Genomic DNA, 18,676 nt, shown 5'->3' on the forward strand with positions numbered 1-18,676 from the left:
AAAAATACACTAGAGGCATGCAACAGCAGGTTTGAACAGGCAGAACTTCTTCAGTGAACTAGAAAACAGGAAAATTGAAATCATACAGTCAGAAGAACAGATGGAGAAAAAATGAGCGGTGTCTCCAGGATTTGAGTGATAGCATGAAGCATACTGACCTATGCATCATGGGTGTCTCAAAAGGAGAAAAGAAGCTAAAAAGGAAAGAAAGAATATGAAAGAATATAATGGCTGAAAATTTCCCAATTCTTATGAAAGACATAAATATACATGTCCAGGAAGTGCAATGTACTACAAGCAGAGTAAACCCTAATAGATCTACTATTAGGTGCATGTTCATCAGAATGTCAAATGCCAAAGATAAAGATGTAATTTTGAAAGTAGCAAGGGAAAAGCTATCCATCACATACAAGGGATCCTCAAAAAGGCTGAGTGCTGATTTCTCATCAGAAAGCATGGAGGCAAGAATGCAATGGTTTAATACATTAAGGAGAAAATTTGCCAGGCAAAAATTCTTTATCTGGCAAAACTGTCCTTCAAAAATAAGGGAGAGTTTAAAATATTCACAGAAAAACAGAATATCATAGAGTTCATCAACAAAGACTTGCCAAACGAGAATTACTAAAAGGAGTTCTGCCAGTTGAAAGAAGACTGGAGAGAGTGAACTGGAGAGAGATATAAAGATTTTCAGAAACGGTAACTAAAAGTATAAATGAAAAACCCAATAGCACTATATCCTCAATTCAATATATAACTCTAGTATTTAACTTCTATATGAGTCATAAAACAATTGAACAAGGAAAAGGCATAGTTTCTAATAATGGACAAGCAAAATATTAAGAGGTAATGTGGGGGAAAAAGAACATAAAGAGCAGAAACAGAGGATTATAGGAACAGAGAATATGTATGCTTTTGAAGCTAAGTTGGTAACTTTTCAAAGTAGTAGGTTATAGATGTAAGTTGTGTAGCACAAACCCCATGTTAACCACAAAGGAACTATATATACACACACACACAAAATGAGAAAGGGATTAATCAGAAACATCACAAAAAAATCAACTACACAGAAACAGAGGATGCAATGAGGGAGAAGAGAGACAGAAAAGTAATGACATATAAGAACAAGAGACAAAATGGTTCAATTAAGCACTGCCTTTCCAGTAATAACACTGAATGTTATTGGATTAAACTCCCCAATGAAGTCACAGATTGGCAGAATGGATTAAAAAAAGCATGATCCAACTATACGTTGTTTACAAGAGACTCACCTTCAACCTAAAGATACCAATAAGGTGATAATTGAAAGGATGGGAAAAGATATTTCATGCAAACAATGACAAAAAAAGAGCTGGGCACTTTGGGCAAAATAGACTTTAATTCAAAAGCTGTTACAAGAGACAAAGAAAGACACTACCTACTAATACAAGGTCAATCCACCAAGAAGGAATAACAATCAGCCATGATGCCCCAAAATATGTGAGGCAAACTGAAGGGAGAAATAGACAGCTCTACAATAACAGTTGGAGACTTCAGTACACCACTCTCATTGATAGAACATCTAGGCTGAATGAAGAACAGTAAGAAAACTGCAAAGTTGAATAACATAAATGAATTACACCTAACAACATATACAAAACACTGCACCCCTAAACTGCAGGATACACATTCTTCTTAAGTGTACGCAGAGCATTTTCCAAGGTAGTCCACATTATGGTTCACAAAACAGCTCTCAAATTTAAAAAGATTGAAATTATGCAGAGTATATTCTCTGACTAAAGGTGGAAATCAATAACAGGAAAAGAAATGGAAAATCCATAAATATATGGAAGTTCTGTAACACATTCTTAAACAGCCAATGGGTCAGAGAAGAAATTTCAAACAAAATCAGTAAATATCTTGAGACAAATGAAATGAAAACACAACATACCAAAACTTATGGGATGCAGTGACAGCTGTGCTCAGAGCGAAATTTATACCCTTTAATGCCTACATTAAAATAGAAGAAAACACTAAAATCAAAGACTAGAGGAATTTTTAGCAACAGATAAGGTGGAATTTAATAAAGGATTATGAATACTGAATCTCTAATTTTCTTTGTCTTAGTTGCTAGGGTATTAGAAGAGCTATAAGGAAAGAATTGAAATGGTGGAACTCTAATCCATAGCATCCTTTGAAATTCGTTCTCTAGCTACTTGTTAAATTGTAATTTGAAAGGTATAATCTTTTTGTATATATGTTATATTTTACAGTAAGGAAATAATTGAAACTGTGGAACAGTGATTCATAATATTCTTTGAAACTTGCTCTCTAACTAGTTGTTAAATTGCAGCTGGAAAGTTATTATTTTTATGTATATATGTTATACTCTACCACAAAAAAATGAGTAAAAGAAAAAAAAAAAAGATGTAACTGCACACTTGAAGAAACTAGAGAAAAGAACAGCAAACTAAACCCAAAGTGAGCAGAAGGAAAGAAATGACCAAAATTAGAGCAGAAATAAAGGAAACAGAGACTAAAATAACAAAGAGAGCATTAGCAAAACCAGAAGTTGGTTCTTTGAAAAGATTGATAAAATTCATAAACCTTTAAGTAGACTGACAAAGAAAAAAGGAGAGAAGATGCAAATGATTAAAATCAGAAATGAGTGGGGGAAGAATGCTACCAACCCCACAGAAATGCAAAGGACAAGAGGATACTATGAACAAGCTGTGCCAACAAATTAGACAAACTAGATGAAATGGAAAATTTCCTAGAAACACACCTATACCAACTCTAGAAAAAACAGAAGATCTCAACAGAACAATTACTAGTAAAGAGACTTAATCAAGCACAGGACCAGATGGCTTCACAGGGGAATTCTATAAAACATTCTAAGAAGAATTAATACCCAAACTGCCCAAACTCATCCAAAAAAATTGAACAGGATTTAACACTACTTAGCTCATTCTAAGAAGCTAACAGCACCCTAATACTGCAGCCAGATAAAAATTCTACAAGAAAGGAAAATTACAGATCAATTTCTCTAATGAACATAGAAAAGTCTTTAACCAAAATACTAGCAAATAGATTTCAACATCACATTATGAGAATTATATACCATGATGCTCTGGTTTGCTAATGCTGCCATTATGCAAAACACCAAAAATTGGCTTTTATAAAGGGGGCTTATTTGGTAACAAATTTACATTCTGAAGGCCATACAAATGTCCAAATTAAGGCATCAACAGTAGGTTACCTTCACTGAAGAACACTGATGATGTCTTGAAACCTAGGTTGCATTTCAAAATGGTATTCTCCAAAATGTCTCTCTAAGTGCAGCTGCTGCCCAAAATCTCACTCTCAGTTGCTCTGAGGTCATTCTGCTTGTGAACTCTTTTATAGGACTCCAGTGACTAAATCATAACCCAACCTGAATGGATGGGGTCCATATCTCCACAGAAATAATTTACTCAAATGTTTTACAGTTGATTGAATCACATCTCCATGGAAATACTCAATAAAAAGATTCCAACCTAATCATCACTAATACATCTGCCCCCACAAGATTGCACCAAAGAACATGGCATTCTGGGGGACACAATGCATCCAAACTGGCACACATGATTAAGTGGATTTTAACCCAGATATACAAGGGTGGTTCAAAATAAGAAAACCAGTTAATGTAATACAACACATTCACAAAATGAAGGGAACAACCACATGATCATCTCAATTGATGCAGAAAAGGTATTCAGCATCCTTTCTTGATAAAATACTTAGTAGAATACTAAGAATAGAGGGAAACTTATTCAAAGAAAAACCTACTAACATCTTACACAATGCTGAAAGAATGAAAGCTTTGTCTCAAAGATCTGGATCAAGACAAGGATATCCACTGACACCACTGTTATTCAACATTGTACTGGAAATTCTAGCCAGAGCAGTTAGGCAAACGAAAGTAATAAAAGGCATCCAATTTGGAATGGAAGAAGTAAAACTTCCCCTATTTGCAGATGACATGATCCTATATTTAGAAAGTCCCCCAAAATTTATACAAGGCTACTAGAACAAATGAATTCAGCAAAGTGGTGGGGTACAAGATCAACACACAAAAATCAGTAGTGTTTCTATACAGTAGGAATGAACAATTTGAGGAGGAAAGCAATTAAAAATTTCCATTTACATTAGTAACAAAAATAATCAAATATCTAAGAATAAATTTAAATGAGGATGCAAAGGACTTATACGTGGAAAATGACAAAACTTTGCTAAAGGAAATCAAAGAAGATCTAATTAAATGGAAGTACAGTCCATGCTCATAGATTGAAAGACTAAACACTATGCTGTAAATTATTCCTTAAGTGATTTACAGATTCAACACAATCTCAAAGTTCCTACAGCCTACTTTTTCTGTTTTTTGATAGTGTCCTTCTATTGGGTGCAGAATGGCATATCATTGTGGTTTTGATTTGAATTTCCCTGATGGCCAATGATGTTAAGCATCTTTTCATGTACTTTCTGGCCATTTGTGTATCTTCTTTGCAGAAATGTCTATTCAAGTCTTTTTCCCATTTTAAAATTGGGTTGTATGCTTTTTGTTGTTAAGTTACAGGATTTCTTTATAAAATTTGGATATTAAATCCTTACCAAATATGGGGTTTCCAAATATTTACTCCCACTCTGTAGACTTTCTTTTTACTTTTATGATGAAGTCCTTTGATGTACAAAAGTTATTAATTTTGATGGCATCTCAGCTATTTTTTTTCTTTTTTGCTTGTGCTTTTGTTGTAAAGTCTAAAAAACAATACCACCTAATACAAAGTCCTGAAGAGGCTTCCCTACATTTTGTTAAGAGTTTCATAGTCTTGTTTCTTATATTTACTTTGAGTTAATTTTTTATATGGTGTGTGACAGGAGTTACTCTTCATTCTTTTGAATATGGATATCCAGTTTTCCGAGAACCATTTATTGAAGAGAATATTCTTTCCCATTTGAGTGTATTTGGCACACTTGTCCAAAATCCATTGGCCATAGATATGAGGATCCATTTCTGGACTCTCAATCTGATTCCATTGGTCTATATGTCTGTCCTTGTGCCAAACTCTGCTATTTTGATCTCTGTAGCTTTGTAAGAAGTTTTAAAATTGGGAAGTGTAAGAGCTCAAATTCATTCTTTTTAAAGGGTTTTGTTGTTGTTGTTGTTGTTGTTGTTGTTGTTATTTGGGACCCTCATCCTTCCAAATTTGATGATTTGCTTTTCCATTTCTGTAAAGAAGGCTTTTGGAATTTTATTGGTATTGCATTGAATCCATAAATTGCTTTGGGTAGAAATGACATCTTAACATATTTAGTTGTCCAGTCCATGAGCATGGAATGTTCTTCCATTTATTTAGATCTTTGATTTCTTTTAGCAATGCTTTGTAGTTTCCCATGTATAATTCCTTTTCATACTTGATTAAACTTTTCCCAGATATTTGATTCTTTTAGTTGTTATTATAAATGGGATTTTTTCTTAATTTCCTTTTCTGACTGTTCATAACTCCTGTAGGGAAATACCAGTGACAACTCATTTAGAGAAATACCAGTGATTTTTGCATGCTGATATTATGCCTTGTCACTTTGCTGGATTACTTTATTAGCTATAGTAGCTCTGCTTTAAATCATTCTGGATTTTCTACATATAGGATCATGTCATCTGAAAGTAGGAAAATTTTACTTCTTCTTTTCCAATTTGATGCCTTTTCTTTTTCTTGCCTAACTGCTCTGGCTAGAATTTCTCATACAATGTTGAATAACAGTGACAGTGGGCATTCTTGTTTTGTTCTAGATCTTAGGGAGAAAGCTTTCATTTTTTCTACCATTGAGTATGATGTTAGGTGTGTTTTTTCATACATGCCCTTTATATGTTGAGGAAGTTTCCTTCTATTTCTAATTTTCTAAGGGTTTTAATCAAGAAAGAGAGCTGGATTTTTTTCTGATGCCTTTCCTGCATCATTTGAGATGATCATATGAACTTTTCCTTGTATAAATGTGGTGTATTACATTAATTGATTTTCTTATGATGAACCTTTCTTACATGCCTGGGATAATCCAACTTGATAATGGTGTATAATTATTTTAATGTCCTGTTGTTTGCAGTTTGCTAGTGTCTTGTTGAGGATTTTTGCATCTACATTCATAAAGGGTAGTGGTCTGTAATTTTATTTTCTTGTGGTATCTTTATCTGGCTTTGGTATTAGGGAGAAGTCCTCTTAAAATGATTTAGGGATGTTCCCTTCTCTTTGATTTTTTGGAAGAGGGGTGAGCAAGATTGCTGTTAATTTGACAGTTTCAGAGAAAACTAAATATGCAACTATAATATGGCCCAGCAATTGCACCTCTGGGCATTTATCCTGGAGAAATGAAAACTTATATTAAAATAAAAACAATATACCTATCATTATAGCAACTTTTTTTCATAATAAACAAAAACTGTAAACAGTCCAGATGGGCTTCAATTGGTGAATGTTCAAGTAAACTTCAATAAAAAGTACAAATTACTGACACATGCAACAACATGGATTAATCTCTGGAGAATTTGTGCTGATGGAAAAAGCGAATCTCAAGAGGTTATGTAATATAAAATTACATTTATGCAATATTCTTGAAACAAAAAAAAATATTAGATGGGTCCACATTAGTGATTACCAAATATTAAGAAGGATATGTGAATGGGAAGAAAGTGGGTGTTGCTATAAACAGGCAGCATGAAGGATCCTTGCAGTGATGAATTTTTCTATATCTTTCCTGTATTAATGTCCATATATTAGGCATGATATTGTACTTACACTTTTGCAAGCTGTCACTAATGGGTGAAATTGAATAAAGGGTATACAAAATTTTTCTATCATTGATAACTGTCCTAGTTTGCTAATGCTGCAGAATGCAAAACACCAGAGATGGACAGGCTTTTATAAAACGGGGGTTTATTTCACTACACAGTTACAGTCTTAAGGCCACAAAGCATCCAAGGTAACACCTCAGCAATCGGGTACCTTCACCGGAGGACGGCCAGTGGTGTCCGGAAAACCTCTGTTAGCTAGGAACGCAGCTGGTGTCTGCTCCAAAGCTCCGGCCTCAAAACGGCTTTCTCCCAGGACGTTCCTTTCTAGCAAGCTTGCTTCTCTTCAAAACATCACTCCCAGCTGCACTCTCTTTCTCCCCCCGCCAGAGTCAGCTCATTTATATAGCTCCACCGATAAGGGCCCACCCTGAATGGGCGGGGCCACACCTCCATGAGAACATCTCATCAGAATCATTGCCCACAGCTGGGTGGGGCACATTCCAAGCAAATCCAACCATCACCAAAACGCCTGCCCCACACAAGACCACAAAGATAATGGCATTTGGGGGACACAATACACTCAAACCGGCACAATAACAAATACTTGTGAATCTATGATTATCTCAAAATAAAAATGTATAACAAGTAAATGGATAAAAAAAGACAGAAAGAGAAATAGAAGAAAACAGACTTTATATTTAATAAAATATGTGTTCAGAAGGATCAATATTCAAATAAAATAAGTTTCAGAAAGAAAAAAACATAGTGTAGGAGTTTATCAAACAAGTAATTTGAGATAATTTATCTGAATTATAGCAAATTTTGGTTTTAAAGAGCCCATTTAGTACCCTGTACTTTAAATGCACTGCATTAAAGTGGGTTCTTTCTGAAAGCATAGCATAAAGCAAGGACTTGGATATGGTAGTAAATTGGGAGGTGATTCCTGGGAGGAAGAATGAAGAGCTAAGGAAACAAAAAGTGGAAAAAAAAAGAAAGTCCAGCGTAAGAATGAGTAATCACTTCCCTGGACAATTAGAGCTCAAATAAATCAGGAATTTCTGAGAAACATATGGAAAGCATTTCAGAAATTTGCACTCAAAAGTAAACAGGGGAGGAGAACCTAGAAGATGGTGGCTAGGTGAGACAGGGCTAAGGAACACCTCCGTGGAAAACACTAGATAAGGAGCAGAGAGTGAACCAGAATACCGGTTACAGTGATGTGCCAGCTGGACGAGATCTGCTAGTTCCCAGGGGCTGCATCCTTGGTGAAACTGAGAGTCTGCATTCTGAAACGAGTGAGTAAGCTGGCTGAAAGTCCTGCAGCCACACGGTGATCTGGGGAAACCAGGGTTTGGCATCTGGAGACCAACAGGCTCTTTTAATTAAAAAAAAAAAAAAGAAAAGAAAAGAGGGGAAAAGCCAGGAGCGGCTGCAGGTGCAATCAGCTGCAGGTGCGATCGTGGGAAACAAACAGTAAAACACAGCAAGAGGGGGCTGGGCTGGCCTCTCGGTGTCTGGCCTGGAAGATAGCCCACTGCAGATATCCCTGGGGCCGGGGGAATGGAGTGGAGAGCCAGAAGCTGAAAGAATCCCCGCAGCTAGCAGCTCGCTCCCGGGAGGGATGGATAAACTCCTGCCTGGGGCCGTGCCCACAGCCCAGAGCCCCGCCAGTTGTCCCAGAGCTGGGAAGGAGGAACTGTGCGAGGAGGTGGGTGTGGAGACACCCCATTCGGCCATTTTTGCATAAGGCTGAAAGCGAGCCGGCTCGGCCCGGCGGCCTGGGGCTTCCCTTGAGGGATGGCGCACGCTGATGACGTAGCACAGCATTACCTCACCAGAGGTCCTGGAGGATCGTGGCTGGGCGGGGGGATCTGCTTGGAGATCCCAGAGACAGTACGCCAAGTCCGGTGGTTTGTGGGTCATCGAGAGAGAGTGGCTGGGGCTGAAATGAAATGAAGGCTTGGACTCTTGTGGCAGCCTTGAATCTCTGGGAACTGGGGGGATTTGAATATTGAGACTGTCCTTCCTCCCTGACCACCTGTACAAGTGCCCCGCATTCAGGGCGGACAGCTCCTGCAACACACCCAGGCTGAGTTCTCCGGCTAGACCGCACAAGAATCGATTCCCCGTATAACGCGGGGACAAGGTGGAGAACTGATTTGAGAGGTATAGGTGACTCACAGATGCCATCTGCTGGTTAGTTAGAGAAAGCGTATGTCACCAAACAGTGTTTCTGAAATATTAGATAGGTTTTTTTTTTTTTTTTTACAAATTAAAAGAACTGTGTCGAACAGAGCAAATGCCAAGAGTCCAAAAACAACAGAAAATCTCAATGCATATAACAAAACCAGACAATATGGAGAATCCAACTCCAAACACACAAATCAAGTTATCTGAAGAAACAAAATTCCTCGGAGAATTAATCAAAGAAACACAATCGAGGAACGAAAGCATGGCAAAGGATTTAAAGGACATCAAGAAGACCATGGCCCAGGATATAAGCTACACAAAGAAGACCCTAGAAGAGCATAAAGAAGACATTGCAAGGCTAAATAAAAAAATAGAAGATCCTATGGAAATAAAAGAAACTGTTGGCCAAATTAAAAAGGCTCTGGATATTCACAATACAAGACTAGAGGATGCTGAACAACATCTCAGTGTCCTAGAAGTCCACAGAACAGGAAATGAAAGAACAAAAGAAAGAATGGAGAAAAAAATAACAAAAAATCGAAACGGGTCTCAGGGAAATGATAGATAAAATAAAACGCCCAAACTTAAGACTCATTGGTGTCCCAGAAGGGGAAGAGAAGGTTAAAGGTCTAGAAAGACTATTCAAAGAAATTGTTGGGGAAATCTTCCCCAACCTTCTACACAATATAAATACACAAAGCATGAATGCCCAGCAAACTCCAAATAGAATAGATCCAAATAAACCCACCCCAAGACATATTCTGATCAGACTGTCAAATACTGAAGAGAAGGAGCAAGTTCTGAAAGCAGCAAGAGAAAAGCAATTCACTACATACAAAGGAAACAACAAAGACTAAGTTGTGACTACTCAGTGGCCGCTATGGAGGCGTGGAGGCAGTGGCATGACATATTTAAAATACTGAGAGAGAAAAATTTCCAACCAAGAATACTTTACCCAGCAAAACTCTCCTTCAAATTCGAGGGAGAGCTTAAATTTTTCACAGACAAACAAATCCTGAGAGACTTTGCCAATAAAAGACCTGCCCTACTTCAGATTCTAAAGGGAACCCTACCAACAGAGAAACAACAGAAAGAAGAAAGAGATATAGACAATTTTGACAGAAATATATAGCACCTTACATTCCAAAGCACCAGAACACTCATTTTTCTCTAGTGATCACGGATCTTTCTCCAGAAGGGACCATAAGCTGGGACATAAAACAAGCCTCAAGAAATTAAAAAAAAAAAAAAAAAATTGAATATACTCAAAGCACATTCTCCAACCACAATGGAATACAAACAGAAGTCAATAATTTTTGAACTGTAACTCTATTATTTACTTCCTACAAGATCTAAATTACAGAAACCCTAATGACAAATCAGTGGTTTTGAACTCAATGTAAAATATGTAATTTTATACAACTATATAAAGGTAGGGGAATGGAGGAGTATAGGAACATAGTTTATGTGTCCTATTGAAGTGGAGGTGGTATCAAAGAAAAACAAGATTGTTATGGATGTAAGAGGTTAATTTTAACCCCCACAGCAAACACAAAGTAACTATCAGAGATTGTAACCATAGAGATGAATTGTAGAGTTCAGGTTAAGAGAAATGGAGGACGGTGCAATGGGGAGTTAAGAAATGAGGGTGGAGTTGCTGTTTGAGGTGAAGGGAAATTTCTAGTAATGGATGGTGGGAAACAGCATTACAACATTCTAAATGGGATTAATCCCACTACTGGAAGGCTAGGGAGGGGGTGGAATGGGAAGATTCAGGCTGTATATATGTTCCCACAACTTAAAAAAAAAAAAAAAAAAAAAAAAAAGACAGTCTAAATAGATAATTGAATGCCAAGGATGAACTTGGATGGAATTAGAGGATAGAGGACAGGTGGCTCAAAGGGACACAGTTGAGACATAAGGTAAAGAAATATAGAATGTAAGCTTTGTATCATTGCTGAACCTGTTGTTCTTCTTAGCTGCTCTTAATGGGATTGCATAAAAGAATGTTCTTGTTCATAGGAAGTGTATACGTGAATTATAGTGTTTGTTCAAGGATGTGTGCAGCTAGCTCTCATGTGTTCAGAAAACAGAGCAATAGATGATGGATGATAGATAGGCAGGGAGGGAGGGAGGGAAAGAAATAGTGATGTGACAGCATGTTAAAATTGGTGGATTGAGCTATCGGGGGAGGGGGGTCAAGGTATGATGGAATTCTTTGTATGGGGTTAGTATTGTTTTTGCAATTGTCCCTACAACTTTGAATTTATTTCAAAAAAAAAAAAAAAGTAAACAGGGAGAAGCTTTTCTACATTGGTTTCTGCCCCACATTTCTTGAGGGTTGTTAACTTCCAGTAGTTAAAGAGCTTTCCCCTGGCCTCCAGTGTTGTTATTGAGAAGTTTGAAGGTGAAGGGTGAGGATTTTTGCCAAGATGCTACTGGAAGAAGTACTGCATTACACAAAATTACAGCGGAAACTAAGAAAAAGAAAACTATGGGACTCAGTGAACAGGGGATTGAAATACAAAAAAAAATTAAGGGAATTCCTAGGATTATGGCCAAGGAGATCACAAGATTAGACATCTGCAGCAAACATTAAGATTTAAGAGGGTCAGATCTTTCCAGGAGAGACAACATTAAAAAAATAATACAGTTGATTCAACAACACATTGTTTTTGAAAGTATTGAGGAGAAATTTAAACAATTAGGAAGGAAAGTGGCTTAATGATAACTATATAGAAAATTAACTAAGGATAAAGACAGGACAGTTATTAACTCAAACAACAAAGGAAGCAATCAAAATTGTGCAAGAGAGGAAAAGTAAAAATAGCATACAGCATGAATTAGCTGTGAAAACATTTACTTAGGAATATTAATGGGAACATTGAATGTTGCTCACCTCAAAATTATGATCTAAATATTTCAGGCTGATGGAAGAACAGGAAGTAATGTGCTTATGGAAGCAGATGTATCATAGGCTAATAAAAGTAAGCCTTCAATGTTAAAACCTCTTAAGTGTGTGGAGTCCAAGTAATGTGTTTATATGGTCACAGTTTTTGTAAAATTTTAAGAAGTAAAATATTTTAATTGCAACTGGTAGAGAATATTGTTTCTTTCCACTCCAAGTTCCTATTGGTCTTATTTTCCCTCCAGCCATATTATTAGAATGGATATACCAAACAATAAAATACAATAATACTGGTATTTATAATTGTCCAAATGATTACTTTTACTGCAGGTCTTTACTTCTTTATGCTGCTTTGAACCACTGTCTAGTCCTACCCTTTCAGTCTGAAGAATTCCCTCTAGCATTTCTTGTAGGGCAGGTCTAGTGGTGATGAAGTCCTTCACTTTTTGTTTACCTGAAAACGTCTTCATCTCTCCCTCCTTTTTAAAAGAGAGTCTTGCTAGATATAAATAGATAAGTCTTAACTCCACTGTAAATTCTTACATGTTATGAAGACTTTCCCACCATATTCCTTACATTCATATGGTTTTAGTCTAGTGTGAGTTTGCTTGTGTAACATTAAGTTCTGAGTATTAAGTGAAAGTTTTTCCACTTTCCCTATAGACATAGGACTTCTCTCCACTGTGAATTCTTACATGCTCTGTAAGGTGTGAGGAATTAGTGAAATTTTTCCCACATTCCTTACATACCTGAGATTTTTTTCCAATGTGAGAGTTCACATGTATCTTAAGGGATGAATGGTTAATGAAGACCCTTCCACAGATATGCATTCATATAACTTACCTTTGTATGAGATTTTTGGGAAAAAATTTTATTTGAGAGCTGAGACAATACTTTTTTTTACATTGATAACTTTTAGGTTCCTCCCCAATATGGGTTCCTTTGTTCAGAGAACAAACAGAGCTCTTTCTGAAGGCTTTTCCATGTTTATTACCTTTAATGGCTTTCTCTCTAATGTACACCCTCATGTGAGTATCAAGGCATGGATGTTCACTTAAGTCTTTTCCATATTGCTTACAGTCATAAAATTTCTCTCCAGTGTGACATCCAGTTGTATTCTACTGGAATCTTTTGCCCCAGAAATATCTTGCTGAGGTGCTGACACTATGGTTTTAAGTTACAAGTCCAATTTCTGGAGAATTCCTCTTTCTGCTGTTCTCAGGTTTTCTTCCAGTTGAGAGATCAGACTGGGTTTGCATAATTGGTACCTGGCTTTTGTTATGAGGTTCTTGTAGTTCTCCAGAATCACATTTCCGTACAGAGTTCTCTGCCTTTGATTCAGCAATGTCCACTCCTCCTGGGTTACTTCCATGGCCACATCCCCAACGATCATGGATCCTGAAAAGAATCTGATAGCAACCCAGCTATTATCCTTACCTCCTCTGTTTTCCCCTCATGAAGACATATGGAGTCCTGAGAAAGAGAACCACATGCAGGGGACACATCTGTGGCTGCCATTCTCTGAGGCTGATAGTATAATGGGTCTAAACACTCCTTTGGCTTCAAACACTCCTCGTGGCAGCTTGTGAATTTAAGATGCTGAGTTGATCTTAATCCCTCTTGGCACAGTGGTGTCTGAAGCCCTGAATGTAATGTATCAAATACAAAGAGCTAACATCCAAAACCAAGGCCAAATTCTCGGATGGAAAAGTTTTTTGCACAAAAAGTGAAGAAGGGGTCCTCTTTAAGCAACTTCTGTTGTTCCAATTCTCGCCCGAACAGACTAGAATCACAAGGTCCATGAAGCCAATGTGACCAGAACGGTGGCGGGGCTTTTCCTTCTCGAGAAAGGACACCAACATTCCTCTGGAAGCTTTTGAAGAGGGAAGCATAAAAGATGAAAAGGCTAGGGCGACATCCTCTGAACACCTTTCCCAGGACCCACCTGGAGGAGGTGCAGCCCGGTGGGACTCCAAACTATTTTGATGTCAAGTTTAAGTCACATTCCTTTCTCTTAGAAACGGATTGTTCCTATTTTGATCCTTCATAAAATTTTCCTTCAGAGAGAATCTGAAAACGTATCATTATAGAGCACTGCTTTGAATTTACAAAGGAGAGAAATGTGGATCAGCAATAATGATCTTTACACAGTTTTAGTATTTTTGAATAGGTGTATCTTTGTAGCCCTGATAATATGGGGCACCTAAGGGCTTCCTTAGAGTCTCTGCCTCGTGGACATGCCAACAATTCAGAGAGGGGTTTTGTTTGTGGTTTACGGTGAGAAAAACAAATCAGCAAAATGATTCCCTCATACCAACTACTTGTTGCAAACCAAAGCAAGTCAAATCAGGAAAATGAGCAGAGGAAAGCTCCTTCTACTTTCCATTGGGATAAAACACACCTAGCCAAACTGTGTTTAAAAATGATAGCCTAAGTCCAAAAAGTTTTACTTTCAATTCAAATGAGTGATTGTGTGATGGAGTATGCATCATTGCAAATATTTTAAAAGAGTTTAGAGCTAAAATGAAATTTAACGTCATGTAATACATCACTTGAGGAAAAGCAAAATGAAGCAATTATGTTCAACTAAATTGTAAGTAATAATAGAAAAGTTAGTTTTATTTCTATGTACTTATATGTAATGACTAATTTCCAAAATCTCAATCTCTTTCTAATATCATTCCAGGGTATTGAAATAAAAAGGGTACAGTCTTCAAACACAGATAGTCAAGGATTTGAACACAGATGCCACCTGTTAAGGATCGTATGTCAGAGAAGAATATTAAAAATTTCTGTAGCTCATTCATTTTACTAATCGATAAACATGGTAATACTGTTGTTAACCTTTTTCCTTTGGAGTTGTTTGCACAAAAAATGAGGTGACATCTGTAAATCATGAAGTGGCATTATGATAATGAAGAAGGGAAAGAAAATGCAGTAATAATAAAACTATCACTAACATTTATGGAGGTGTTACTAAGTGCCAGGCATTCTTTTAAGCACTTTTCCATTGAAGATCATCTAATTATTTCCTAAAAAATCTCCTTTGTGCCTTTTTATTTTTTAATAGAAATTTATACACTCTTCCTGTTTGGTAAAGCTGCTAGAATGCAAAATACCAGAAATGATCTGGCTTTTATAAAGGAGACTTATTAGGTTACAAATTTACAGTTATAAGGCCATTAAAGTGTCCAAACTGAGAAGATACCTTCACTGAAGAAAGGCCAGTGGCATCTGGAACACCTCTGTTAGCTGGGAAGGCATGTGCCTGGCTCCTGGGTTGTGTTGCTTTCAACTTCTGATTCCAGTGGCCTTCTCTTTAAGTGTCTGTGGGTTCTCAGTTACTCCAGGGCAAACTCTGGGCTTCATCTCATAGCTTAGCATCTCCAAACATCTGGCTTCAACAGCTGTCTCCAAAATGTCTCTGGATATTTGCTCTCCAAGCATCTCTCAGCTCTCTTCAAAATGTCTCTGCTTTTTATCTTCTCATAGAGAATACCAGTCAACTAATTAAGACCCACCTTGAATGGGCAGGGTCACTCCTCCATGGAAACAATTTAATCAAAAAGTCCCACCCTCAACTGATGGGTCACATGTCCATGGAAACAATCAAAAGGTCCTACCCCCAATAAGTCTGCACCCACAAGACTGGATTTAAAGAACATGGCTCTTCTGGGGACATAATAGATCCAAATCAACTCAGACACATAGAGGTTAAACAATTTTCAAAAGTTACACAGTTAGAGGCAGGCATTAATTAGGCTGCCTGATAGTAGAATTTGCTTCAAACTGTCAACTAGGAATGGACAAGTATTGTACTATTAGCAGTATTGTACTATTAGCAAGTAAATTTATTCAAATATTTTATTTAAGTGGCTTATTTGCGGTAGAAGACAAGTGGCACAGACTCTGTTCAATTCAATCTTCCTTCTAATTATGTAGCTCTGATTATATTTTGCCCATAGAATGTCTATTATATCTTGTCCCTGCCTTCATACATCATCATCTTCATCATCATTATCATCATCTAAAATAAGTCACATGATAATTTTTACCTACTTCAACTTTGGCTCCTCTACATATAGCTAATATTTGAATAGTTTGAAAGCTATTTACATATATTTTTTTTTCACATGATTCTTTGACAGACGAGGAAAGTTAATGTGTTAGTGTCAAAGAAATAAGTACCTTGCCATAGGTGAAACCATTAGTGGCAGAGCCTGTCTTGGACCCAGGCAATCTCACTCTAAATACTGTGCTCTTTTCAATATCCTAAAATGGTCACTTGACTTTCAACTTAACTAGAATTAACCTTCAATTTAGAAGTAAAATTAGTAATTCTGAACATAAATCCTAAATATTCTAAATTGTTTGTGAGAATTTCATTAAATGAATAGAAATGGTGATTTACATAAAGTATGCTTTTTTAATGAACCATTTTATTATATTACTAAGGGTGCATGTATTCCTGAAAATTTTCACTTGACAGCAATTTGTGTACTAAAAATTATTGTTACATAATTTCAAGTGATGAGGAATAATCCAATTGAGGCTGCCATGAATTTGACAAATTTAACTTTGTTAACTTGCATTATTAATATTTTAAGTAAAACCTTTTTAATATTCATTAATGTGTGATGGTCCTTTGTTAAATGACAATTTTGATCTTTAAAATTACAGTATATTTACAGTACATTAGTTTAGATTTTAAATAGTTTGTATTTTAATATGAAGTAAAACAATATATTTACAAAAAGCAGACATGTATCATTGTTCTTCATGCTTCATTTTGGATACACAAATTATACTTTGAAAAGAGTAAATTTGCCATCTGGAAAATATTTCTTGTGGTAAATTAAAATTTTCTCACATATATTTTAAAAGATAAAGAGCTGTAAAATTTTCTTGGCAAATAATCTTAATTCAGGGATAAATCATACATCTTAAATTTTAATTTTTTCAAGAAATTGAAATATAAATTTATCTAAGAGACTGTTTCTTGAAAGATCTTAATGTTTTCTATATTTTTCTGAATCTACCATTGCTCTAGCAATCAAAATTATTTTAAAATTAATATTCCTTCTTGAGAAAATCATGCATTTTCTTTTCCTATATGTCAGGCACATAGCTCAGGTCTAGGGATACAAAAATGAAAGAAACAGCCCAGAATTTGAGTAGCTTACAATCTAGTAAAGGAAATAGATCCATAAACACATAATTAGAGAATGTCATAATGATTGTTAGAACAGGTGACTTTATACAGAATGATCTCTACTGAAGGACAGGGAGAAATATTTGAGTTAAGCCTTAATAACTATATAGGGGGTTAACAATTAAAAAAAAGGGGGAAGAAAAAAATTTTCAGTCAAGAAAAGAGTTTGTGAAAAGGTATGAATAGCAAAGGAAAATAACCTATTTGCAAAAATGTTAAAAGCTCAATTTCTTTCCTTTAGGTTATAAGAATCTGAGTGGATTGGAAAAATGGATGGTAGTCCTGATCTAAAGACAGTATCACATAGATATTGGAGAGGTGGAGAAGATTTTAAGATTGGAATTTTCTTGATTAATGCATATTTTTATAAGACCCTGTTTTCATAAGAAAGGAAGAATTGAAAGTAGAAAGAAATAGCACTGTAAATCATTTGGAATAAAAGTACAAAATTTTAGTAGAAACAAATTAAGAAAGACTTAAAGGAAAGGAAGAAGGGTATTGTGCAGGAGAGAATCAAGAATTATTTGAGAAATATATTCAACGACACCTGGTGAACAAGTGTATGTGTAGAGTCACAAAAATATTAACCAAGGTTGTTTCTGAAGCTGTAAACTTGAGATTCCAGCTGAATGTATGAATCATGAACAGGGGAATATGGAAGGAAAGAAGGTTAACCGGGGAAATAATGACTTCATTTATGAATGTCTTAAATTGGAAGTACCAGTATGACATACTAGAGAATATGGTCAAGCAGAAGTTGGAATTATGTGTTGAATTCAGAACAATCTGGGCATAAAATAGACATTTCTAAGTAATAAATATTAGGCAATGGTTGAAATCAAAGACATAATTGTGAGGATTACTACAGCTTTTAGGGTGTGCAGAAAGGCAGTAAATAAAACAAATAGTGAAAACCAATGGGAAGAGGTTCAAAAGCAGAATGACAAATGTGAGAGAAAATCAAAGAGAAAGGACAATTTTAAAGCCTCTTCTCTTAAATGAGTGACACAAGAACACAGACCGAGACTGGTCATGGATTACTGGGCAGCGTGATGGTGGAGATGATGGTTCCTGATCTCAGAGGCAGTGTCTTTGGAAGAACACAAATCCAAAACTTGAAAATTTACCAAGGAAGCATCAATTCAATAAAAGCCAACAGATTGAAAAAATGCAAACTTTCATTGGAAGTACTTATTATTTTCTGCTTTGTCAGGAGAGTTCTATTAAAGTCGTAAAAGATGTACATTAACATTACTTCAACCTTCCATATCCCTGTAACCTCCCAGAACCACTGGCTTCAGAATGAATTATTTTTTGGACAGGATCTATCCGATGAAAGAGGAATGGGGTGCCAATATTTTTATGACATATATTTCAAGTAAAATCTGCTTTTATGTGGTAAATAGAGACATACTTTAATATTAATTTCATGCTCTAATATACGTCATCTTTAATAATTAGTTATTACATACTATAAATGTATTAATTATCATTTTTTATAATTAGTTATTATATAGTATCATATTTTCTTTTATGAAATAACAATAGGCTCAAGAACAAAAAG

The sequence above is a fragment of the Choloepus didactylus genome, chromosome 7 (assembly GCF_015220235.1).
Source record: "Choloepus didactylus isolate mChoDid1 chromosome 7, mChoDid1.pri, whole genome shotgun sequence".
Taxonomy (NCBI): Eukaryota; Metazoa; Chordata; class Mammalia; order Pilosa; family Megalonychidae; genus Choloepus; species Choloepus didactylus.